Source organism: Zootoca vivipara, chromosome 9 (genome assembly GCF_965207765.1).
Source record: "Zootoca vivipara chromosome 9, rZooViv2.hap1.1, whole genome shotgun sequence".
NCBI lineage: Eukaryota > Metazoa > Chordata > Lepidosauria > Squamata > Lacertidae > Zootoca > Zootoca vivipara.
This window is the reverse complement of record NC_142592.1, coordinates 27,925,928-27,952,192: the sequence shown is the minus strand read 5'-3', so window position 1 is coordinate 27,952,192 and position 26,265 is coordinate 27,925,928. Positions and strand designations below refer to the sequence as shown.

The following is a 26,265-nucleotide window of genomic DNA, read 5'->3' as shown; positions in this document are numbered from 1 at the left end:
CATTTCATCATTTGAAATATTCCTTTGGTTAAAATGGGTTACAAACTTCCGATTAGAATCATAGTATTGTAGAGTTGGAAGGGACCATAAGGATCATCTAGTCTAACCCCCTGCAGTGCAGGAATCTAATTGATCAGATGCACTTATTATGTTTATAAGATTTACATCTCAATGCATGTCAGTGTACTAATCCATTTTATCTGAAAATGAACCTTAAGTATTGCAACACAGTATCGCTTGAGTTATGGATGCTGCATACACATGGGTTTGCAAAGACTGATCGTCATCCTTTTCTGACCTCATTATTCAAAATACTTAACTATGTACACTGCTTTTTCTTCAGCCTTTAAGAATTTAAGGCATCAGTCACTAACTACCGGTATCTGCCCTTATGAATCCATCAGCTTAGCTTCAAAGAGGTTTTTCCTGCATAAACTGGCTACACAGATCCTTTACCAGATGCCTCTCCTTACAACTGAGAAGCTGCTCTTAAGCAGAGGGAAACTTCTTTTCAAAGTTGTTGATTTTGTTTTAACTGTCATCCATCATTTTCACCTACCCTCTTGTACAAGGGCTGTTCTTAATTTGTTACATTCATCTCCGTTTATCACTTTCCAAGCTTAAATGGAAGGAAAACATCATTGGTTAGCCTAGATTTCATGCTTAGAGGCAGTAGTAGCCTGGAAAAGGGTAATACAGTGGTACCTCTACTTACAAATTTAATGCGTTCCGAACGCACATTCGTAAGTAGAAAAAAATTGTAAGTCGAATCCCATAGGAATGCATTGGGAGAAAAAAATTGTAAGTCGAAGCAACCCTATCTAAAAATTCATATAAAAAATCCTATCTAAACTGCATCCAAGATGGCGGATGGAGCTCCGTTCGTAAGTAGAAACATTAGTAAGTAGAGTTATTCGTAAGTAGAGGTACCACTGTAAATTAAAGCTGAATCCAGACAGGATTACTGTTTTGTGGTGTGGTAGTTCTCAGAACTGCGAATTGAACTGGTTGACCTATTCTAGATGGGGTCATGCTCCTCTTGATGGAACAGGTATGTAGTTTAGTGGTGCTCCTTTGAGTCATCTTTGCCACTTGAGGCTCAGCTGGTCTCACTGGCTAGAAGTGCCTATGCCAGTGATGGCGAACCTATGACATGTGTGTCAGCACTGACACGCATAGCCATTTTCAGTGACACGCGGCCGCATGCCGAGACCTCACTTCTGGCCGGCGGCGGAATGTCACAGGCGATGCATCTCTGGGGGCCTTGTGGACTTCCGGCGAGGCAAGATGGCGGTCAGCATGGAGCCGTGGAGCTCCTGAAAGTGACCAGCGCTGCAGGAGCTGCCAGACGGGCTCCCGAGCCACCGAAACCACCACCGCCACCGCTTGGACACTGGGGGCCACCAGTGCAGCAACCGGGGAGCTGCCGGACCCCACCCCCACCCCACGAACCTGACAGACAGCCTCGAGGCACTCCGGAGGCCGGAGGAGGAAAAAAGAAGCCCCAGCCCTGCTGCCGCCACCCCCGCAAAAAGGAGGGAGAAAAGAAGGAAAAACAAGGCAAAGGAGAACATGGGTCCACTCTCTCCGTTGCCATCCCCGTCGCCCCCGCCTCAAGGGAGAGGAGGGGGCCCTTGGAGGAGGGAGAAGAACCTTGACCTCGCTGCTGCCACCGCCGCCACCTCGCCGCCATCCCGAGAAGAGAGAAGAGACACCCAAGTAAGCTGAAATCGCTTCCCTGTTGCCCCGCCGCCATGCAAGCATAGCCGAGTGAGGGGAGAGGTGGGCCGAAGAGGGCCACGAGGAGGCACAGGCCCAACTCAAGCCCACCTCCCCAGCGGCAGACCCGTTGGAGGAAGGCCTGAGCCCAGCATCCCACTGGGAAAGACCTCTGGGTTTTGCCTTATTTTTCTCCTTTTTTAAGATATTTTGTAAAAAAAAATTTTTTAAAAAAACTTACTTTTTTTCTTCCCCCTTTTCCTTTTTTTTAAGGCGAAACAATTATACATTTTTGTTATTTAAACTATAAATATCACGAAATTATGGTTTTTTTCTCGAAGTGACATACCACCCAAGCTATGCTCAGTTTTTTGGCGAATTTTGACACACCAAGCTCAAAAGGTTACTCATCACTGGCCTATGCCAAGGTTCAGCTAGTGATCCAGAGATAACTTGGCTTCAGTTATCCATGTCTTGGAAACTTCCAGCTTAGGCTATTGCCATTTGTCCTTGAATATGGCCCGGAACTTGCAACTACTGCAAACGCAGCAAAAGGGTGCCCAGAGATGCCCACATGTAAAACTAAGGTTGGAACAATTACACTGGTTGCCTACTGTATTCTAGGCCTCATTTAAAGTCCTTAAGGGTGTATTTAAAGCCCTAAATGACTGTGTCCCATTTGGGGGGGGGGTCCTTTTATACTGTCCAGCTTGAGTGCTAATAATTACAGGAGAACCCCTTTTAACGTCCCCTACCCAATAAGCTCGCTATGGTGGGGAGTCATGGGTGGGCTTTATGGGTGTGATCCCACGCCTCTGGAATGACATTCCCTCTAAACCATGTCGTATCATGACATTGTTCACATTTTATCATCGGGTGAATACACACATCGGCCGGGGGGGTGGAGCTTTAAGGGAAGGCTCAGCTATTGCCATTTGATTTGTATGTAATTTATGTTGGCTGGTTTTCATACAGTTGATTGATTTTGGTTTTAATTTTGTGTATTTCCACCCTTGGACCTGCAGGTGAAGGGTGGTGTATAAATAGATAGATGATAGATAGATAGATAGATAGATAGATAGATAGATAGATAGATAGATAGATAACTGCCTAGTTTATCTTTTTATCTCTATCTTTTGAATATATCATTTAGAAATAAAATAATTTAGGTAACAAAAAAGCCAGTAATATAAAAGATCCATATGACTAAATCTACAGTTCCTTTAGAGATAAGTGTTATCCGAAGATGGATTTGAATGTTCCTTGCCCCTGGGAAAGCCAAGTCATCAAAATCCAGAGGATGAAGGTATCAATTATCTCTGCAGTTACAAACTGTGTGTCACATACAGCAGTGAGTTGCTCATCACTATTCCTCAAAATCACAAATGTACTGATTTTCATAGTACACTCCAAGTGCTTTGGCTCCTACAAAAATGAAGTACAGTGTAATTGGAAGCCTCACACAAGCTTCAACAGAATTGTAAATTGCTACACACCGCCCACATAGCTTTGAGTGCTTGAGTGTGTGTGATTAGGAGGGCTGATGCATGATCACACCAAATTCCTTCCCTTAACTCACAGATCAAAAACTTGCCCTCTCAGCTACATTCTTCTTTAAACAGTCACTGTTACCCTGGTAACCCTATGCTGCTGACACAGGCAGCTGGTCCATTTAAAGTCAGCCCTAGCTGGCAACCAAAATGTTTGTTCAACCAGTTGGGAATAGTTTCTCTCAATTCCAGAAAAGTTGCTGCTTTGTACTTTTCAACGCCGCCCCCTTTTAAATGTTTTCATTTTGACACATTTTTTTAAAATACAAACTTAAACTACTCCGATTATTTATACACTTTTTTATTCTTAGAAATACAAAATTACTGCAAAGCTTTAAAAACTTATGCTCAAATATAAGAGGGAAGGAGAAGGGAACCCATTTTTATTTTTTCAAGTACACATAGCGGAAGCAATCAGATTCTTTTGTCTTCCATATAAATCTATAGTACAGTTTGTTGTAAATATGAATGGAAGTCTTCTGCAAAAAATTCTCTAGGAGTTCAAACCCAGTTTTCATGATAGCAAAAAAATGTATTTTTCCTGAATCAAGATTGTAGAAACACATTTCAGTTACTTTGTAAGTTATCTCATAGAATACAATTTGTCTGCTTTGACTTTTACTGGTAAAAAGGGGAAAATGCAGTACAGATACTGAGGTCCTTTCTTAATAAAGATAGGAATGAAATTACAAATCCTCCAACTGTCCCTGCCAGACAAATACAAATAGTGAGACAACTTTATTTCCAAGTGCTCAAAGATGTCCAGTTCTGCCCACTCACCCTCCCAGTTTTTACTGCACTCCAGGCTTCACTTGATTAGGTAAAAATAATTTCTTTTGCTAACCACTTAATTTTATTGCTGAGATACTGGTAATCAAAAGGTACAAGGTCATAGCATGGGCTAACACTCCAAAGCTCTGAAAAGGATGGCGAACTTCTTAGGTCTGTGAAGATCTCTCCATTAACAGTGGTAGAAACACTGGAGAAGATTTTAACAGGATTTTATGAGGTTAATATCAACTAAGCACTTATGTGCCACTTGGAAAGCACACAATACAAATGCAAAGAACTTTACAACCTACAAGTAGGCATTGCCAAAGCATTCTGCTTTCTATTTACATGCTTTTTTTGAATATGAAATGTCTCAAGAGTATTTGAGGGGGGGGGAACCTTCCCACTCCTATCAAGGGGTAATCTTCATGCTGAGAGTTCTTAATACTTTACAGTGCTAGCATACTAATCTTGACTGTCAAAGCAACCAATAATGAAAGCAAACAAGCAATAATCTCTACTGGGTGTGACTGAAACATGTAAACATCCGTACTGAGTCAAACAGGGTTTATTACTATTGCAGTACACAGAAAGACAGGGCCGACTTAAGGGTACCCAGCGCCGTGGTGCAAAAATCCCCCCGGCGCCCCCCCCCGGCTTGCTAGGCACCGTTGGAATGGCAGCTAGCAAGCCTGCTGTTGCGCGGGGCAGGGCGGGAACAGCACACCGAAAGGAGCCCTTTCGGGCACTGCTCCCGCTGGCCCCCCCCGCCTGGGCTCGGGAGCAGCCGGAGCTCTTTCCGCAGCGCGCCCCAGCCTCACCTCCACGTGGACCGTGCAGCTCCCTCACCCCTGAGAGGCCGGCGCCCTGGCGCAACGCGCCAGTCAGCCCAGGAAGGGCCTTATGCCATTTACAATAATGCACACGCAAAAGCCAGTCACCTGTTTTTCTTGTCTCCAATTCCCAAATCTGGCTGCACATCAGGGAGATCCTCTCCTTCCATTCTGGCAACCATGCTATATCCAATTCAAATCATTCTTACTTGCTTTTCTTATTAGTTTACTGGCAGTTAATACATTTTTCTGTATCAAAAAATTAAATACAGAAACTGTTCAGGAAAAAGTAATTGCAAGGGCAGGATATGTCTCATTATGTTCCACTGTCCATTGCATTTCTCTTGCAGCTGAAATTACTTTCATGCTGCATACAGAGTTGTCTTAGGACACTGACACCTCAAGATAAAAGCAGTTGCCTGGTGGAGAGGGGAATATTTCTTGTTTGTATACTGCTAGAATCCAAAGAGATATTTAAGCTTAGGCTCTGTTAAACTTGATAGGAGGACTAGTGTGTCATCTAACAACAGTGTAAGATTCACAGATTTGGAAGGATTTCTTTATTTTCACTGCTGGTGCCAGAATCCTCTCCTTGACAGAAATAGCATGCCAAAAGTACTTATTAAGGAGTAAGATAATCCAAGTCAGTTCCCATACGAATATTTTCTTGTAACCCCAACTTTTCTGGAAAATATTGTTGGCCAAAAGCAGCCTCTACAGAAACTAGTGAGTTAACCTTGTTGGACTGTGATGACGCAAGAGTAGCTCCAACATGCTATCCTACCTCTTGTCTAGCACCTAGTACTACTTGGGAGAGGTCTACAAATACCTTGTAGACCTCCAATGAGCTTTCTTTTCCCTGTCTAGCCACAAAGGCATGCTGATCTTTGTTGTTTACAAACAGAGCAGAATCCTGCCGGAAATCCCTAGTTCTACAGATAAAGCTCCAAAGGTCCATTGTAATATCCATCTGTGCAATTTCAAATTCTTTAAACAGGACACTGTGAAGGAACACTCACACACTTATGAACCCAGCTCCTGACAGTCATAAAATCAGAGTTGTAAGGGACCCAAGGGTCATCTACTCCAAACCCCTGAAAAGCATAGCTACTATAAGCACATATTTACTTCACTTTTAGTTCTACTGTAAGGTAAAGGTAAAGGGAACCCTGACCATTAGGTCCAGTCGTGACCGACTCTGGGGTTGCAGCGCTCATCTCACTTTATTGGCCGAGGGAGCCGGCGTACAGCTTCCAGGTGATGTGGCCAGCATGACTATGCTGCTTCTGGCGAACCAGAGCAGCGCACAGAAATGCCGTTTACCTTCCTGTCAGAGTGGTACCTATTTATCTACTTGCACTTTGACGTGCTTTTGAACTGCTAGGTTGGCAGGAGCTGGGACCAAGCAACAGGAGCTCACCCCGTTGCGGGGATTCGAACTGCTGACCTTCTGATCGGCAAGCCCTAGGCTCTGTGGTATAACCCACAGCGCCTATCCTACCCCAATTATAGATCAACAAAATTTGTGTTTGCTACCAGCTTTATCCCTCCCTGAAGGGAGAAGCAGGGCACCTTCAGTGCCTCTGAAGTCCAGTGAGACTTCAGGAGTGAGTCTGAGCTGAAATGGGTAGACATGTAGGAACACTTGATATGATGACTGCAGCAAGCAACTTTTCTTTATTATTTCCACTCTATAGCTGCCTTTCTACATATAGCACCAAAGGTGGCTAATGGTAATAATAAAAATACAGTAAGTCCATTTTATAGTTAGTAGAGAACACAAATCAAAGCCACATCACACATATTAAGATGAGCTGTAAAACCTATTAAGGCAAGCTGCAAATTAAGAAGTCAAGTCAGCTCAACCGGCCTGTCTAGGTTGCTTTTTTAAGTCTTTGTCAAGACAGTGGAAGGGCATCTGAAATTGGCTAAGCAGCCTTCCTAGGGAAGGACTTCCAAACCTTGGGCACAGCCACCAAAATGGCCCCAAGCCCTATTCACTAAAAGGTACATAATTACCAAAGACCTGGTTTTGTTCCCATGGTTCAAAGACCGCCATTGCCACAATAAATGTCTCAATCTGTAATAGTCAGAAAAAGTGGGAGGGAAAATTGATGTTCATACTTTCCATAACACTTGCCACCTCTCTGAGAAAAAAACAGCATCTAGCCTCCAAGGAGAATGGTGTGTGTAGTTTAAAGGTATGAAGTCTGCCTTATCAGCTGAGTGAATTACTAACCAGAAAGCAGTGCTTAGCTCCAACATTGAGAATGGAGTACATTCTGGAGAGGCAGAAAACTAAATGGCAACTCCCCTGAGGCAAGTTCTCACCCAACTGTCTTAATAATGGTTCAATTTGCTAGTGGTTTCCAAGATTGCCACCTGGTGAATCTTTAGGAAGCTGATTTTCGAATTATTAATGCTGACGCAATGAAGTGGAGAATATACCAACAATTCATCTGAAAGGCATCACTTTTAATATTAATATAAACTTGTTATACTTTTTTAAAAACTTGATCATTTAGGGAATAGCAGCAATGCCATGAAATCAACATCAAATCAGCATTCAGCTATATAGGGAAATGCTGAGAAGTCTGCCTCTTACAGGCATTAAGGAAGCTGTTGTTCTGAATGTTTCATGAAACAATCATTTTATTCTTTCTTATTACTGATTTTTGTACACTGCTATGGGAGTCTTCTCTGCTAATGAGCAGGGTATAAATGCTTCAGATAAATACAATCTGTTTTTATGCAATACAAAAGTTTACAAGAAAGAAAGAAAGAAAGAAGAAAAGATGTTCATGTCTGAAAAATAACCAGAGTGGAATGCATAAGGTTTGAATGAAATGATGAAAACTTTGCATCATTATTCCTAAACACATGACACAAAGTCATTCTGTTGAAACTAGTGGAACAAACTTCCACATACTGGGGAAGGTGGATTACAGTATTAGTAATTCCACACTGCACAAGCCTTCAGATCAGAGCTGGAAGAATGTTTCAGATTCTTAGACATGAGCCTCAGATTAAGGACTATTCCTGCACGTAAACACATAATTTGAAGCTAACGTTTATAAAGTATAATGTGCCTTAAGAGACTTACTAGGCTGTTCCTGGCCCAAAGCTACCTATGCTTTTGAATAGCCTTACTCTTTTTTTCTTCCAGCCACTAGTAATGTTCCACATATTCCAGAATGATACTTTGAAATTTCAACTCTTTCAAGGCAAGCAGGCAAAGGTGGAAAGAGGCCATTAAGCTGCTGATCCAGAAATGCTTCTGAACCCTCAGTCTAGTGTAGGGGTTTCCCAAACTGTGGTCTGCAGACCACCAGTGGTCCATGGGCTTCATTCAGGTGGCCCATAACATATCTGTTAATAATTTGATACAATAGAAGAAATTAAAGAAGCAAGAAAATACAATAAAAAGCATACAGTATCTAGCAAAATGCACCGTAATTGCTACAGCAGGCAGAAATGTCATTAAATGATCCACGAAAACCCTTAGCAATTTTCAAGTGGTCCATGGAAGGGAAGTTTGAGAACTACTAGTCTAGACTCAAGCATATATAGCCTGCTGAGGAATCAGGCAACAGAACTAAAACAGTTGTAGTGTTATTGTGTGACGCAAGAACATTAGAAAAAGTCTGCTGTTGGACTTGGCTTAAAGCATTGCAATATCTAAACATCAATTCTCTTTTTTGTGAATATATTATTAGTTGAATATAAGAACAACATATAATCAAATACAAGCAATCAGATAGTTTTAAACAGCCCCAACCACATTCAGGTAATTACATTAGTAATATGATCAAATAAAAAAATTATTTCTACAGCAATTCTCTACACATGGCAGGGCAGTGGGCTTTTGCACCTCCAACTGCAACTGAGAAGTAACCTGTAGTCATTATGCCCCACTGGGTGCCTTCAATCACATTATGTTAAGTTAGAAAACGTATTCTCTTGCATTTGTTTGTTTTTAAACTTCCACCTCTTTATTTTGAGTCAACTACGGTCCATCAGTCAACTAAGGCACAATTCTTTTCCATATCAACAGTCCAAATTTCTTCTCACTCTGATCTTTTACATTTCATGAACACGCACTTCATATACCGATTTCCTGCTTCCACCTATCCTTAAAGAGAAATACAGGGGGGAAATCCACCTTTGTCATTCATAGCTGACTCAGACTAATATGAGGCTGTTTGCAAACAATAATTAGGAGCAAAATCCCAAAACCTCAAACTCTGGCCCCAGCACATACTATCTTCCATGGAAATTCACCTTGCATCATTTCTAATTACTTATTCACTTGCTTTCTCAGTCACATTAACTATACAACTAGCGCATACGGTACACCCACACCTCTACGGAGTACAGGGGTCTTTCTTTGGCTTATCTCTTTAAGCCACTGGTCATGCCAGGTGTGCAAAAGGTTAACTCTGTAACAGACACACAAGAAACAATTTGTTTTGTACAAACAGTACTCTTAGGGTACATACAGTGAAGACAATTACGCACTATGCACTTTTTTAAAAAAAATAGAATCTCCACACCAAGAAAAAAATGAAATAGGCACTCATTCTTAATGTTACATTTTTCCTGCATGTGTGTGTTTAATTTGCTAAACTCCTATTCTGCATCACTTCCTCAAATTTATTGTCAGGGATGAGCCAGAGGTGTCACGTTTCCCGGAGGGAGGGAGAGACGCTCAGATTTTGGGGGGGGGGTGTTTAAGCCGCTCTCACTAGAGCAGGGGTTCCCAACAAAATTTTCTCGAGGACCCCTCATCGAGCCACTATTGTGACAAGGACCCCCATTAATTCCTAATCCTAAAATTAAAAAGTGAGTTACAACAGAGTACTCCATCAGTATACAGTTAGTTTTAATTTTCAGTTCTTAATGAGATGAACCACTTTTTAACCAACGGTCCATTTTTAACTACACGAACTGTAGCTTCCACGAAAAACAACGCTTTGTTTACAAACACTACTGTTTTGCAAAGAGGCAGTGCGCGCCAGGGAGGAGGAGAAGACAGGGTACCTGTGCAGTAGCGCACAAATGAAGCCGACGTGCGCAAAGCATCTTGGGGAGGTGAGCGTCAGTAGAATGCGCGTGCTGCCTCTTTGCAAAACAGTAGTGTTTGTAAAGCGCCACCTAACGGCATACAGCAGAACTACTGCCTCTATCTAATTCTAGTTTTGCGCTAGACTCTGCTCATGCAGGAAGCGGCCAAAACAAAAAATCTGTTATCATACGAAATATATTTAATATATTTTTTATTCTAATAGCATCTTGCGGACCCCTCTTGCATAGCTCGCGGACCCCTGGGGGTCCCCAGACCACCTGTTGGGAACCACTGCACTAGAGTATGGAGAAAAGGAGGGGCAAAAAGATGAAGTGAAGTGAAGTGAGCGGGTTCGCCATTTCCTGGCATGTTGGTGGGGTGGACGCAGAACTCAGCAGAGATCTGAACTGATGCTAATGACCACTTGTAAATTTACACTGTAAATAAAGACTATTAAAGCGTCAGGAGCCTCTCGTGGTGACTGTGTGAAGAGAGGAAGCCCGTCCCCCCTGACATTTATGGTTTGGGATTTTTTGCCTGTGCTGCACATCTTTCATGATAAGGAGATCGTGTTAAGAGAAATGGTGTTAACAATTGTGCAAATTGTAGCTTTGGCACACAAGCTCACCCACCTAGCCCATTTAGGAGCAACGTAGCTTGTCACAAACAGCATCTGCAAGTGTTCGGATCTCTCTAAAATCATGAGGAAGAGGAGAAGGAGTATTAGTCTTTTTAAAGATGAGATTCTCAGAACTGTGAATACACTGACATGCAGAAGACAAAGAGCTGTGCAGTTACTGTGAAGGTTGATAAATTTGTCTGTCATTGAGATTTTTCATATTAATGTAATGTACAGTATCTGTTTTGTGGGAAACCATGGCAAAGTCAAAATCATCATCCTCTGCAAACCCCCTTGAAAACATGCTATTCAAACTAGCTCAGACATTTACATATTGGGCTTGCTAATCAGAAGGTTGGCGGTTCGAATCCACATGACGGGGTGAGCTCCCGTTGCTCAGTCCCAGCTCCTGCCCACCTAGCAGTTCGAAAGCATGCAAAAAAGTGCAAGTAGATAAATAGGTACTGCTCTGGCGGGAAAGTAAACGGCGTTTCCGTGCGCTGCTCTGGTTTCGGTGTTCCGCTGCGCCAGAAGCGGCTTAGTCATGCTGGCCACATGACCCGGAAAAACTGTCTGTGGCCAAATGCCGGCTCCCTCGGCCTGTAAAGCAAGATGAGGGTCGCAACCCCAGAGTCGTCTGCGACTGGACTTAACTGTCAGGAGTCCTTTAACTTTTTACAGATTACTCATTTTGAATTTAAAAACATAGTCCCTCTCCTCCCCAAGCTAAATTTGAATTGGTCAGGGTGGGGGGCTTAAAAGACAGAGGGCAGTATCCAAGTAGTTCTGTTAGCACAAGAATAACTTCTTTCCCCCTTCCTCTCCCCATGGGCCTGCCACACTCTCCCCAAATCTGCTCCAGAGGGTTGGGAGAACCCCAATAACATATTTATGGGATGTACCGGGAGAGGAAGTTCCACTGCATAGCCAGAAGTCCCTACACTAATTGAAGCATTTCATTGGATACTTCGCATATCTTCCACTTGCTGAAATAAAAAGGTCTTGTTGTGCTGCCTGAAATATATTCAAAATTATCAGAGCCAACGATTAAGAGTAGCAGAAATGGGCTGGAAAAAGGGATAATGGAACAGATTTGACCAAATGAAACTTAAGTAGAGAAGCTTAGAGGGCAAAGCCATAGTTATGGTACAGCCATCATCACTCAGTGCCAGCCAGACTATTTGTTGTGGTACTGCTATCAAAATTGGAAATGGTTACATTACTTATTACTAGTTATTACCATTATTCTTTATATGATTTCTTACCCACCCTTCACCATGATGTGCCAGGGCAGGTTACAACAATTTAATTTAACCCTTACTGGAATACAATAAAGCCAATAAAGTTAGCTAAGCATCACTGGACTGTCAATATTTCAGTCCCGAGCTGGAAAAACATTGTTCTCTTGCAATATTGTTCTCTTCTCCCATTTCCCCCTACCAGAAATTTATTCAATGGGTTGGTATTTTTCTTCTTCAAAATATTCTTTGAGAATGGCAAAATTCATTATCAAAAATTAACTACCCATCAGCTGACATAGTTTACCAGAAAAACAAAATAGCTCTGCATGAGGTGTTCCAAGTTGCCCTGGGTTTCTGTTTGGAACATAAAATGCAGAGTATAAATAAAAAAACTAAAAAACACTTTAAATAAAAACTTTAAAAACAAAGGTTTTATTTTGTTACATAAAACCTCTGAAGTATTTAACAGTGTAACCTCAGATGGACTTTGTCAAAAAAATTAACTACATAAACGAACAGTAGGGTCCCTTGAACAGCCCACTCTCAGCTAAGATTCCTCAAAACATGTTTGGGACTGACTCAAATAAGGACATTTAAACAGGCAATTAATGAAGTCCATGCATATTATTCCAATAATATTCACACTGAGAGCAGGCTATTGTTCCCTACTCAGACCGTATTGTTTAGGTTTTTCCATGGTTTAGTTTTTTCTCCTCCTAGGAACAAGTCAAACAAACCTAAAACCACTTGCAGCTACGGTACATCTTTTTAATTGGTGTAGTATACAACCTACTTTGGAAAAACATTTGGCACAGATGAACCTAAGTGCTTAGTTGCTCAAATACAGTCTCTTATTTATCCCTCCCCGCTTGATATTTTTCAGTGCATAAAAGCTAACACTATTTTCAGCTCTTGAATTAAATCCAGGTTTTGTCATTTTCAGTGACTAGCATTTGTACATATTTGTGATGGAAAAGCAAAACACAACCCTGATGAATCACACACATGTATTTAAGTAGTTGGTTAAAAGTGAAAGATTTGTTTTTTAAAAAGATTATACAATCCAAGGACTTCCATCCTAAAACATGCTTACTCAGAAGAGAACCCCATGTCTATATACTGTACTGGAATCTACTAGAACATCTATTTTGTGAGACTGTAACTTACACATAGCAGCCACAAAATAATCTGATAACTAAAATAAACATTTTCCCCCCAAAAGTAGCATACGCTCTCAATTAAAAAGAGTGTTATTTGTTTTAATTTGGATTTTAAATTGGAAATGTTAACTGTTTTATTGATTGGCCTGATTTGTACATAACATTAAACCATAGTTAAAAATAAGGAAAAGTTTAATGCAGACTCGCCAAGGTATGCTGTTCTTTACTGCCTCCATCTCTGCTTCTGCCTCTGCCACTCTGGGAAGAAACAAACCAGAGCACTGGCTTAGCATTATGTGCGAACCAGCACTTGTGGTTTGCTTCTCTCCAAACAAACCAAGAACAGAAGCCAAGAAAAAGCCAGCTCATTATAGCCTAACACAAGCATTTTGGACAAAGTACAGTAGAACTGGGACGCGGGTGGCACTGTGGGTTAAACCACAGAGCCTAGGGCTTGCCGATCAGAAGGTTGGCAGTTCGAATCCCCGCAACGGGGTGAGCTCCCATTGCTCGGTCCCAGCTCCTGCCAACCTAGCAGTTCGAAAGCACATCAAAGTGCAAGTAGATAAATAGGTACCGCTACAGCGGAAAGGTAAACGGTGTTTCCGTGTGCTGCTCTGGTTCGCCAGAAGCGGCTTTGTCATGCTGGTCACATGACCTGGAAGCTGTACACCAGCTGCCTTGGCTAATAATAATAAGAACAACAACAACAACAACAACAACAATTAATTATTTATACCCCGCCCATTCCCCAGCCACTCTGGGTGGCTTTCAACCAAATATTAAAAACAGTACAGCATCAAACATTAAAAACTTCCCTAAACAGGGCCGCCTTCAGTTGTCTTCTAAAAGTAAAATAGCTACTTATTGCCTTGACATCTGCTGGGAGGGCGTTCCACAGGGTGGATGCCACTACCGAGAAGGCCCTCTGTCTGGTTCCCTGTAAATAATGCGAGATAAGCGCCGCAAGCCCAGAGTCGGTCACGATTGGACCTAATGGTCAGGGGTCCCTTTACCTTTACCTTACAGTAGAACTAAAAGTGAAGTAAATATGTGCTTATAGTAGCTACATACAGCATTCTATAAAAATATCAAGCTATAAGAGCAGCCTTTTAGTTTCACACTGTGGTACAGCCATGCTGTGGTACATGCCTTACAAACAGATGGAACAACCATTAACAGAGTTTAAAAGGAAAGAGATGAGAATAGAATTGTTAAAGAGTGCTGTTCTCATTCTTTCTTCTAGTAGGAAGATGTCAAGCATCTCTAGACCTATGAGAGGACCACCACAGTGGGACAAAGAAGAGAGGAAAACTTGTAAGATGTATGCAAGACAGACAGCATGGGATTTCACCCGCTCAGCAACAGGAGATGCAGGATACAGAAGAGGGTGCTATTGTGAGTCACTTTATGGTCTGTAGTACATTGATGTCACGCACAACTCACACATTTATTTTATTGCACTGGTATCATGCCCTTCCTCTGTTAAGCATTCCTAAGAACTCAGGCCTTACACTCTGTCTCTTACTGACTTTACAAGCAGCATAATTGCTGATTTTGCCAGGGTTACAGAGTATGTATGGTATATACAAGTGGCTTATTCCTCACAATGAAATAACTCAGCACTAGGCTACTAAGGCAAGTACAACTCAACAGATAGGTTAAACTCTGAAGATACTGAACTGTCATATAATTGAGAGATGGTCTACATGCAATCCACAGGTGAAACACAATACTGTAACCCCCCTTGCCAACCCTGATATAGCTATTGTATCAGTCTTCAGAATCCCAACTTTTAATCTAAAAAATGAAAAGCAACTTGCTAGCACTGACTGAATAGGTCATTTACACATGGAATTTTTTCATTATTCATGCATACTACTAAAATATTACTATTATTCATGTCTAATAAAAATATTCATCACTAAAACTGGTAAATTGCCATCAGATTTTTTGTATGTTATCTATTGTGTGTTTGTGAGTACTAGTATGATTATTTTTATCCTGACTTTCCATAGTTGTCCTCTCACCACCATTTTATTCCCACTACTATCCTAACATGTAACGTAAACCGAGAGAAAGTAAGGCAGGTCAGTCACTCATTAAGCCTCTTGGTTAAGCAGGAATTTGAACTTGTGTCTTAATCATCTGAATTCCAGCAATCTAAATATGCCACCACCCAGGCTGTGACTAGGTGAGTAATTCTCAGGTTAATCACAACAATAAGCCAACAAAGGCTTATTGTAACAAAGCTGTTACAGATGTTATTAAAAATAAACAATTAAGATGAAGTCACAGCAGGAAAAAGGGTAGTAAGTAAATGTTATAATTCCATGAGAAAAGTGAGCAGTAATCATGACTATGGGCTTTGACTTTTGCAAGATAAATGCAGCTACCTGCCACTAAACTAAGGTTGTTTTTATTTTAAAAAATCGCTGTAGCATGTTTTTAACTTGTTGCAGATTAGCATGATATAGTAACTAACAGATCAGTTATTGTAATCTGAAGCATATTATACATGTCAATAATTAATGAATAAAACTGCCCTTTTCTGTAAATATCCCGTTTAAAAATGGGAAAGAGAAAAGTGGGTACAGTCCAAATTTCTATTCTGGCCTGGAGAAGTCCCTCAAAACAAGTATCTTAGGTAGTAGGTATCAGCAGATAGTAAACATATACTTTGAAACATCCACTATGACTTCAAAAAACTTTCACCTCACAAAAAATCTGACCTAAGATCATTCTATGCAACAGGTTTCTGGATGTTACTTTGCAACTACATAACAGACATATAAGCAATACATTACAATGGAAACTTATTCGCAACCACACATACTCTTATGCTTCCAGCTGCCATCAAGAACGTTAACACAAAATCTATTGTCTACAACTGAGCTGTATACTGTATATGAAACAACTCCATCTGCTCAGATTCATGAGACAGACTCTGATAGCTTACAGTTTAAACCTATCAAATGAAGTGAGAAAGCAGATCTACAAAGCCAGATGGAACCTAGCAATAATCTACTACTGCACAGCCTGAGAAGAAGAAAAAATACAGAACCTCAGTTGTTCTAACCTACTGCTCCCAGCTAAACCACTAAAATGTGTCACTGATCTTCCGCCTATCCTGCAAAATGACACATCCCTCTCAAAGGTTTGGGTGGTAGGCCTGTACTTGATTACTGTACAGCTAGCCCACCAAGCCAGCCTAAAAAAAACTACTTACCAGCAACAACAGGCCACATGACACACAAATAAAGAAACCAAATTTGGCAACAAACTGAGATGTCAACTTTGTCCCCACATGTACTCAGGCAATGATAATGTCAATCACAACATGATGTTAATCACTTGTGTATCTTCCAATGCCATGCTGCATTCCTTCTTTATGCAGAAAATAAACGGACACAATCTGACATCAGAAATGGAAATATCCAAAAACCAGTAAGTGAACATTTCAACCCACCAAGACACTCTGAAACTGACCTTAAGGTGGCCATACTGAATTAAAAGAAAAGGAAGACTGCAATGTGAAACCACCAAATTGCAACCATTAGTCTCCTTCCCCCATTTATATATGTGCTTGCCAATTTAGGATTACACTTGGCTACCATTCTGGAATCAGTCTTAGTGATAGAAAGACTAAGAAAAGCTCCAATGCAGACTCACACATTTCTACTTTCTATGCTCATCATTGATGATGCTATTTGGCACACAAGCTGAGCCACCTTTCTCCCAACCTCGGTAGTGGTGGGCAATGATCTCAGCCTGCTCAGAGCTTCAACATTAGGTGAAAGAACTTGAGCCGGAGCAACTCAGACACACAGTGGCCAAAACATTAAGCTCCAGACCTTACAGAAAGGAAGGAGGAAAGGGTATTTGGCTGCTGTTGGCCAAACAACAGCAATTGAAGGATTTTACATTTTTTTGACTTTGCATCCGAAGCCAGCCAAAAATGTTGGAGCCCCAATATAATAATAATAATAATAATAATAATAATAATAATAATAATAATAATAATTTATTATTTATACCCCCGCACATCCAGCTGGGTTTCCCCAGCCACTCTGGGCGGCTTCCAACCGAATATTAAAAACAGTACAGCATCAAACATTAAAAACTTCCCTAAACAGGGCCGATAATATGAAATACAATTATATGACTAACATTTTCATAAGTAATAAAAGCTGATGTTCCTTAAGCAGCTTTGACAGGCTCACACACCACCTTCTCAAGGAATGACCCATCCAGCTGCCTAGGCATGCTTTCCCCCCCATTTGGCATCACTACTACTGATGTAGGAGCTTTTCTCTCCCACCCACCAGCATATTTTTAAAATAAATAAATGAAAGCATTCAATGGATGGTAAAAAAAAATATTGCTAGTTGCAAACACACAGTTCAGAGTGTTTGCAATTAGACAGGTATGAAAAATAAATTCTCTGCAATCCAATCTGTTTCACTTTCCTATACTGCTAAATAAACAGCTTGCCACAGCTGCAATTGGCAGATATGGCCATTAAAGTAATGCAGCAAACACTGGATAATTTTTCTTTAAACATTTTATACATAAAACTCAATTTGACATTTCTTAGAAAGAAGAGCCAATTTTTCTCTTGCCCTTATATTTCTACCCTCTGATATTTCTTCTTCCATCTCTGAAGCTGGCAAGAGATCACTGAATGACATCTCTGTCTTTACTGACTCATAGGCAATAAATATTCCATGGTATTAGGTGCCCCATAGAAACAGGGAAAAATCCATTCCATTTGAAGTCTTTAGGCATTGTTAAAGAGAAGTAACAAGAATAATTCATGCACTTAATGTCACATGTGCAGAGTAATACTATTCTCACATTACACTGGGTGGGACCAAGGATATGACAACCTCTATGGTAGCAGAGCAGCTGACTTGTTCAATGCATGCTCTTCCCAGGAACAGAGGGGGAAATATGCAACCAGGGGGGGAGGGACTCTTAAAGATACAGAGTTCCTGTAAACAGCACCCACCACTCAGGGACTGTGCTGACAACACCAACATGCCACCCGTAAAGGCAACCAATGAACTCACAATGAGGCATACACACCCTGCACCACCAAACACAATATGACAAAATAGCACCAACAGCACACAGGCAGCATAGATCCTGCTATTGCAAGTTCCCAGGCAGCCCAAAAAATAGGAGCTCAAATGGTGTTACCCTTCTCACAAGTACTAATTTATGACACTTAAAGGGAGGAATCTATATATATATAAATGTAGACACTGTGTGCGCGGAGGTAACACCCTTGTACCATAACCGCTGAACTGAATTGCATCAAATTGGGGCAAAGCGTACCTTGCCCATCAGGGAGAGATCTGACGTAAAAAAAAATTTTCAAAAACACACACCTTTCACACCTAAAATAATGATTAAACACAAAAAGGGCCCACAAATTATACATTACCAGCAGAAGCTCTGAAGACTCCAGCAGCATCCAATAGAAAGGCAGATCACGCACTTTCACCAGCAAAAGCTCTGAAGGGCGGTGCCAAATAATGATGTCATCAACCAAGCAACTGAAACCACCAAGGTGGCCATTACCCGACAACCCACAGAGTCAGGCTGGGGCCAAGGAATGGAGATACAGGGTGGAGGCCTCAGCTCGCATTTAAATACTAGCCCAAACCTAGGCCTTGCCTCTACTTTAAAGCCTACAAACTAGGGCTCTGCTCTACAGTACTTTACAAACTAGGCCTCGGCTCTACTTTACAGCCCACAGACTAGGCCTCAGCTCTACAGTCCTTTAAATACTATCCCAAATGGAGCCCTGGGTGGGGGGGGAGGGGCCCAAATAGGTCATGGGCTGACACAGGGTGGGGGAGCCACAGGGTGGGGGGAGGGGGAGACGGGATACCTCATGGGTCGCTACAGGATGGGAGTAAACACAGGGATGAGACACAACCACGGGGGGGGGGGGGGCAGATAGTCCAGAGGGAAACAGACACATCCTCCCCCTTTCCTGGGAAACATTGACCCTGAACATAGCTGTCAAGTTTTCCCTTTTCTCGCGAGGAAGCCTATTCATCATAAGGGAATTTCCCTTTTTAAAAAAAGGGAGAACTTGACAGCTATGACCCTGAGTCAGGCACAGGAACGCATCATGGATCGTCACAGGGTGGGGGCAGCCACAGGGATAACCCACAGCAATGCATGGGAGGGTCAACTAATAATAAATATAACACAGCACCCTCATAACTCCCTGGGATAAGGATTTAAGCTCCACCCAGGAAAAACAGGATTGTATCCAATGCAACACTGACTCAACGAAGCTCACACAAAGGGAATCCATCACTGCACCTTCATTGCAATCCATTGAAAAGCACCTATCAAAGTTGGGGGCATTCTCAAGAAAAGACTGGAGTGATGGCACAGAGGGCTGAAGCAGGGAGGATGAACGAGGACAATATGGTAGAGATACCCTACCCCACATCCTAGGTCTTACCTGAAGATCCACTGACCCTCAGGAGAAGCTTCTGATGGGTGAAGGGGTTGAAGGAGGGACAAGAGATGGGGAATTCCCCTTATGCTAGCATCCTTTACCAAATGGTGCACTGGATGCAACCCAATTGGTTGTGTCAAGTTCGGGGCAAAGACTTTCCCAGCAACAGAGCTAGGCAAAACACACATTTTTGAATAATTAAAATTATGTACATAAAATATTATATTGACTATGAAGTAAAAATGCTTTAGATAAGAAAAATTTAAAACACAAATATATATCCATCATGTTATTTCCCCCCCCATGCTATCATTCATTCAGTATTTTTTATTAATGTAAATATGTAATTCCAAATGCACATGAGTATATTTATACCTTTACAACAACTAAAAACAAATAAAAATAAAAATACATATTTAAAAAGCAAATTGAGTCCAACTTAGGAAACTGAAGACTATGTTAACATTGGATTAGCCCTCAATACAAACAATTTACAAGCTCTTACCTCTTTGATTAATCATACTACAGTACATATGAAAATAACCTTTCTACAGGTGTGTAATGTGTATCAGCATAAACTTGCATTGACCTGGTTGTACAAGTTGCACACAGCCAGATGTTCATTCAACATTCCAAGATTTTAGTGATTATCACTTAGATTATGCCACACCCCTGGCCTTGCCTTTTTTTAAAAAAATAACACTGTCATTCTCGAAACAGAAGTCATCTGAAAAACTTACTTTAAAAAATTGTAACCTGCCTGGGTTTTTTTAATCAACTTTAGGAAAAGTGCATATTTAAGTAATGCAGGCAGTTGATTAAAAAATAAGATCAAGTTACTTTAAAAATAAAAGTTCGACATTTAAGGAACATCGGTGCTTTCTGTACCCTCTGTACATAAGAACACAAGAATCCTACAGTATCAGACCAAAGGCCCAAGCCCGGCACCCTGTCCTCAGACTGGCCAACCAATTGCCCATGGGACACCTGCAAGCAGAACCTGAGCTCAACAGCACTTTTTTCACTAGCAATTCCCAGGAACAGGCATTCGAGGCACATTGCCTGTAACAGTGGAGGCAGAACATAGCCATCATGGCTAATAGCCACTGATAGCCTTATCCTCCATGTATTAATCTAATCCTCTTTCAAAGCCATCCAAGTTGGTGGCCATCAGTATCCTTTTGTGGAAGCAAATTCCACAGTTTGACTAAGCACTGTGTGAAGAAGTACTTTCTTTTGTCTGTCCTGAATCTTCCAATCTGAATCTTCATTGGATCTCCATGAGTTCTAATATTTTCTCTGTCTACTTTTCTCCACACAATGCATGATTTTCATAGAATCAGAGAGTTGTAGAATTGGAAGGGACCTTTAGGGTATTTTGTCTAACCCCCTGCAATTAAATTTCTGCAATTAAATTTCTATCATGTCCCCTCTTACTCACCTTTTTTCTAAACTAAAATTCCCCAAATATATTGTAACCTATCCTCCTATGGGAGTTGCTCCATCCCCCGGATCATTTTGGCTGCCCTCTTCTGAACCTTTTCTAGCTCTGCTATAGCTTTTTGAGGTGAGGCAATCAGATATGTACACAGTGCGCAAAGTGTGACCACACCAAAGAAATGTATAATGGCATTATGTTATCAATTTTCAATGCCCTTCCTAATGAACCCTAGCATGGAATTTGCACTTTCCACAGCTACTGCACATTAAGTCCACATACATCTGCATCCAGTCATTCACTACAATCCCAGGGTTGAGAACATTTGAGTTCTTTAAGAACTTACAGGTAGATGCCATCCAGACCCAGTGATTTGTAAGTTTTTATTTCTGTCAATAAGAACTTTGTCTCATTGCGGTGCTATTTGCCTCTGTTCCTCAGACTCCCTTTCTGTTACAGGGACTTGCCAAACTATCTTATGCTGTGAAGACAAGATGCAAATAATTCATTCAGTTTCTACACAACTTCCTTATCTTCCTTTAGCACACCTTTGAATCCTTTCTCATTAAAAGATTAAACCACCTCCACAGATGCTATCCTACTACTAATGTGTTTAGCATTTCAGAGCATGCTATTTAACCGCATTTGAACTTGTTCCTGCTGCCTTAAGAAATGCCTTTATAGTGCTCTGATGGCCGCTACAATAAGGTTTCATACGATGACAGCCTCTGCATATGTGACCAAGCACAGGTGGGAGACATCACGCAATACTTGTTAAATTTTGTGCCTGTCTAGTTGGCCCTGCAGCATTTCACAAAAATCTACTTTGAATGTCCTGGCTTTCAACACCCTACCTAGCAACCTAAATTTTATTTCCAGGAACTCTCAACCACATTTCCCCATGTCACTGGAGCCAAAATGCACCATGACAACTGACCACCCCCACCCCAAATCCTATCTACCAGACAATCTAGGCAACAGGCATCATCTGCAACCTTCATGCCAGACAGGCAAGTCACCCTGTTGTCTGCACATCCACCACAAACCCAGCATCTATGTTCCCAATGATTGTCACCCACTACCAGGATCTTCTCCCCACTTGCAGATAAGTAGCTTCCTCAGAGAGACACCTGTCTTCCCAAAGATCCTCCCTGCCCATGACAGAAGGCAAGCTGTCATCCTAGGCTGGGGACACACCTATCACATCCCCAAAGGGGACTCAACTAACACTGATGTAATTAAATATTAAATTTATATTTCAAATATAAGACAGAGTTTAACTTGTACCCGACATTCCAATGTTCAGTATTGCATGGCTCTACTGAATTGTTATTGCCATCTTCCTAGCAAAAATAAATAAATTCTACCCCCAGCCAAATTCAAATGTATCTCAGTGTGTCCCCAAACATGTTCATGTGTGTGGTGCGAAAAGAAGGGCACTTAAGTATCAGTTGTTACAAAAAATTATATGGGACACTTTTTATCATAATACTTTCTATTTGCTGGCGCAGAACAAAATACTGCCAACACCAGGGATCATTTTTTGTCCTCATCTCCTTTTGGCTTTCAGAACAAAATATTTCCATGGGTACTTAAATCTGCTTCCCTAAATACATGTTGGACAGTGTTATCGAAGCTACGAACATGAGTTTGACCAAACTGCGGAAGGCAGTGGTACCTGGCGTGCTATGGTCCATGGGGTCACGAAGAGTCAGACACGACTAAACAACAACAACAAATCCATGTTCTTCCCCTAACACTATACATTAGCTGAGATGGAAAAAAGGCCTATACTGTATTCTCAAAACAAAATTCAGATTCAATTGGTATTCATTTTGTCCCATAAGTTTTTCATGCACAGAGGGGGGCGGGACACACATACACACACACACACACACACATCTCTAGATGGCAACTAGCTAAAATGTGAAGGCATTGTTATATTTTATGCAAGTGGCAACATTCTGGAAGAATGTAGTTCTACTTCTGCATAAGTTTTGCAATGAAAATGCAGGTTAAGATTTTCTTCCAGGTGAAAACAGTATACATGCACTCACTGCCTTTCTACAGCCAAAACACACATAAGCAACTTTAACCGTCTAGAGGGCTTGGGAGCTGGGGGCACTGTCATGCAGTGGTTCCGCTCCTTCCTCCTGGGCCGTGTTCAGAAAGTGGTGGGGGGGATGAGTGTTCAGACCCCTGGGCTCTCACTTGTGGGGTGTCTCAGGGTTCTGTCCTCTCCCCCATGCTTTTTAACATCTATATGCAGCCGCTGGGAGAGATCATCAGGGGGTTTGGGCTGGGTGTCCATCAGTATGCTGATGATACCCAGCTCTACCTCTCTTTTAAATCAGAACCAGTGAAGGCGGTGAAGGTCCTGTGTGAGTGCTTGGAGGCAGTTGGAGGATGGATGGCGGCTAACAGATTGAGATTGAATCCTGACAAGACAGAAGTACGGTTTGTGGGGGACAGGAGGCGGGCGGGTGTGGAGGACTCCCTGGTCCTGAATGGGGTAACTGTGCCCCTAAAAGACCAGGTGCGCAGCCTGGGAGTCATTTTAGACTCACAGCTGTCCATGGAGGCACAGGTCAACTCTGTGTCCAAGGCAGCTGTTTATCAGCTCCATCTGGTACGCAGGCTGAGTCCCTACCTGCCCACTGACTGTCTCTCCAGAGTGGTGCATGATCTAGTTATCTCTCGCTTGGACTACTGCAATGCGCTCTACGTGGGGCTACCTTTGAAGGTGACCCGGAAACTACAACTAATCCAGAATGCGGCAGCTAGACTGGTGACTGGGAGCGGCCGCCGAGACCACATAACACCGGTCCTGAAAGACCTACATTGGCTCCCAGTACGTTTCCGAGCACAATTCAAAGTGTTGGTGTTGACCTTTAAAGCCCTAAACGGCCTCGGTCCGGTATACCTGAAGGAGCGTCTCCACCCCCATCGTTCTGCCCGGACACTGAGGTCCAGCACCGAAGGCCTTCTGGCAGTTCCCTCATTGCGAGAAGCCAAGTTACAGGGAACCAGGCAGAGGGCCTTCTCGGTAGTGGCACCCACCCTGTGGAATGCCCTCCCACTAGAGGTCAAAGAGAACAACAATTACCAGACCTTTAGAAGGCATCTCAAGGCAGCCCTGTTTAGGGAAGCTTTTAATGTGTGATGGATTTCTGTATTTTAATGTTTGATGGATTTCTGTATTTTAGAATTTCTGTTTTGTTGGAAGCCGCCCAGAGTGGCTGGGGGAACCTGGCCAGATGGGCGGGGTGTAAATAATAAATTATTATTATTATTATAACCACGGACAAACGGGAAAGAGTGAATGGTCTATGGAGTTACAGGTAGGTAGCCGTGTTGGTCTGGCATAGTCGAAACAAAATACGTAAAAAAAACCATTCCAGTAGCACCTTAGAGACCAACTAAGTTTGTCATTAGTATGAGCTTTCGTGCGCATGCACACTTCTTCAGATTGTCTATGGAGGTTATTCTCCACCCCTAACTAGACAGTATCCAGGGACAAACTGCCTCTTAACCAAAAAAACCAGGAGAAAGACGACGCTAGCTGACCCCTGAGACCTACACCTGGGAAAGAAACGCTTGGCGTCAACACACCTCGACGGTCGCAGCCTCCAAGGCAAATCACCCCGTGTGATTACAGGACCATTCGAGCCCCGGGAGCTGCCCAGCCTAAACCGCAGTCAGGGCGGCAGATTGTTTACACCAGTCCGCCGCCGCCACTTACTCACCCCACCAGAAGCGTTTCACGTTCTGCACACCAAGCACTTTCTCTCACTCACACACAGACACATACACACTCCCTCCCTCAGGCACCCGCCGCCCTTCCCATCCCTCTGCCCCCTCTCCCGAGCCTTTTTCCCGGTGTCTGCAAGAACCGCCGCCGCCTTCCCGCTTCTCTCCCTCGGGTTCTCCTACCCACTGAGGGGGAATGGGCGGTGTTTTTTTGGGGGGGGGGGGAGACACACACACACACACACACACACACACACAGCCCGCCTTCCCATTCTGCCGCCCACCCCGCCGCCGGGAAAAAAAGCGGCCCCCTCAGCCCGCCAAGCCAGGCCGAGGAAGCGAGCGGAGAGAGCGGAGAGAGCGGAGGGAGCTCCCCGCAATGGAGGCGCCCGGCCCGGGGCAATGGGGGCGGGGAGCTGTCGCCGCCGCCGCTGCCAAGGCAGATTTCGGCGCTTACCTTCTTCATGAGGCCAAGCCGCCTCCGGGTGGCCGAATGGAGCAGCCCGGAGGAGTCCTTCGCTGCCTGGTCTCCAACCCCGAGCTGCCGTTTCCCGAGAGCGGCAGCCACAGGCCTCGCTCTGGGCCGGACTCTGCCCAGGACAACTTCCTAGGCCAAGCGGGCAACTCCTTCCGGAGCAAAGGAACAGAAGCGCTGAAGGGAGAAAGAGCGCGAGCGGGGGCGCGGGGGGGGAGGAGGAGGGGGCGGAGGGAGAGCGCCGGTCTCCCTCGGTTTGGGGCTCCTCGCCCTGCCCAGCGGGAGAGGGAAGGGGGAAGAAGAAAGGAGGTTGGCGGCAGCAGCAGCAGCAACCGCCACCCACAGACCGCCTAGGCCTCGCCTTCGAGGGCGCCACCTTTCGCCGTTGCTATGCAACGCCTGCTTTGGGGATGGGGGGGGGGTGGAAGGCGTTTTGCAAGCTCCTGGAAATCACAGCACCAGGAAAGGGGCGCGCGTTTTTTTCAGGGCGGGGGGTGGGTCACTGTGAGCGCGACGGTTATCCCCTGATCTGCATGTCAACAGAATCGCCTCCTGAATAAACACGATCAGGCTGCATTCCTATGCAATTCCCCCTTTGCTGAGGAAATTCAGTCAAGAGTCTTGTGCGGCGCCTTTAAAAAGCCTAGCTAGCGAGTTTTATTATATCGTGGTTTTGAATCCACGGAAGCTTATGGCTTAATAAACGCGTTGGTCTTCTTAGGTTCCACACGGCTCTCAGTTGGTTTTGCTGTAAGACTTACTACCACCCTTGATTTCTTTCTTTTTTTCTTTTGAGCTGCCATGCATAGGGGTTGCACTGTTAGGGTCACAATTGATAATACACTCTTAACGCAAGTTAAATGCTGGTGTGAGGTATTCTGATCATATTTCCTCCCTGCTAATTTAGCACAGATTATCAATATGTTTACCCTAGTCTTACCTTTAACACACTAAACAGTATGGGGCTAATATTCCTTAAGCCAAGGCTTCCTGCTGCCATACCTAGAGATAAATTTTAACATGTAGGAGCTCATCATCATAGTTCCCATAGCTACATACTCCAAGGCTAATACGTTGGTCCATGAACAAATGTATACGGTACATATGGTGTGTATGATATTGTATGTGTGTTTGTGCATTGATATAAGAAAAAAACTATG

The 26,265-nt window shown here is 43.0% G+C and overlaps 1 protein-coding gene across 1 annotated transcript in view; it reads right to left on the bottom strand.

The window, feature by feature from the left end:
- The window catches only part of FRS2 (fibroblast growth factor receptor substrate 2), a 40,079-nt gene extending 14,568 nt beyond the window's left edge, over positions 1 to 25,511 (bottom strand). The window contains exon 1 of the mRNA XM_035127115.3: positions 25,088 to 25,511. The gene's annotated coding sequence lies outside the window, so the exon portion shown is untranslated. The remainder of the gene's footprint in view (positions 1 to 25,087) is intronic.
- Positions 25,512 to 26,265: the final 754 nt, after the last annotated feature.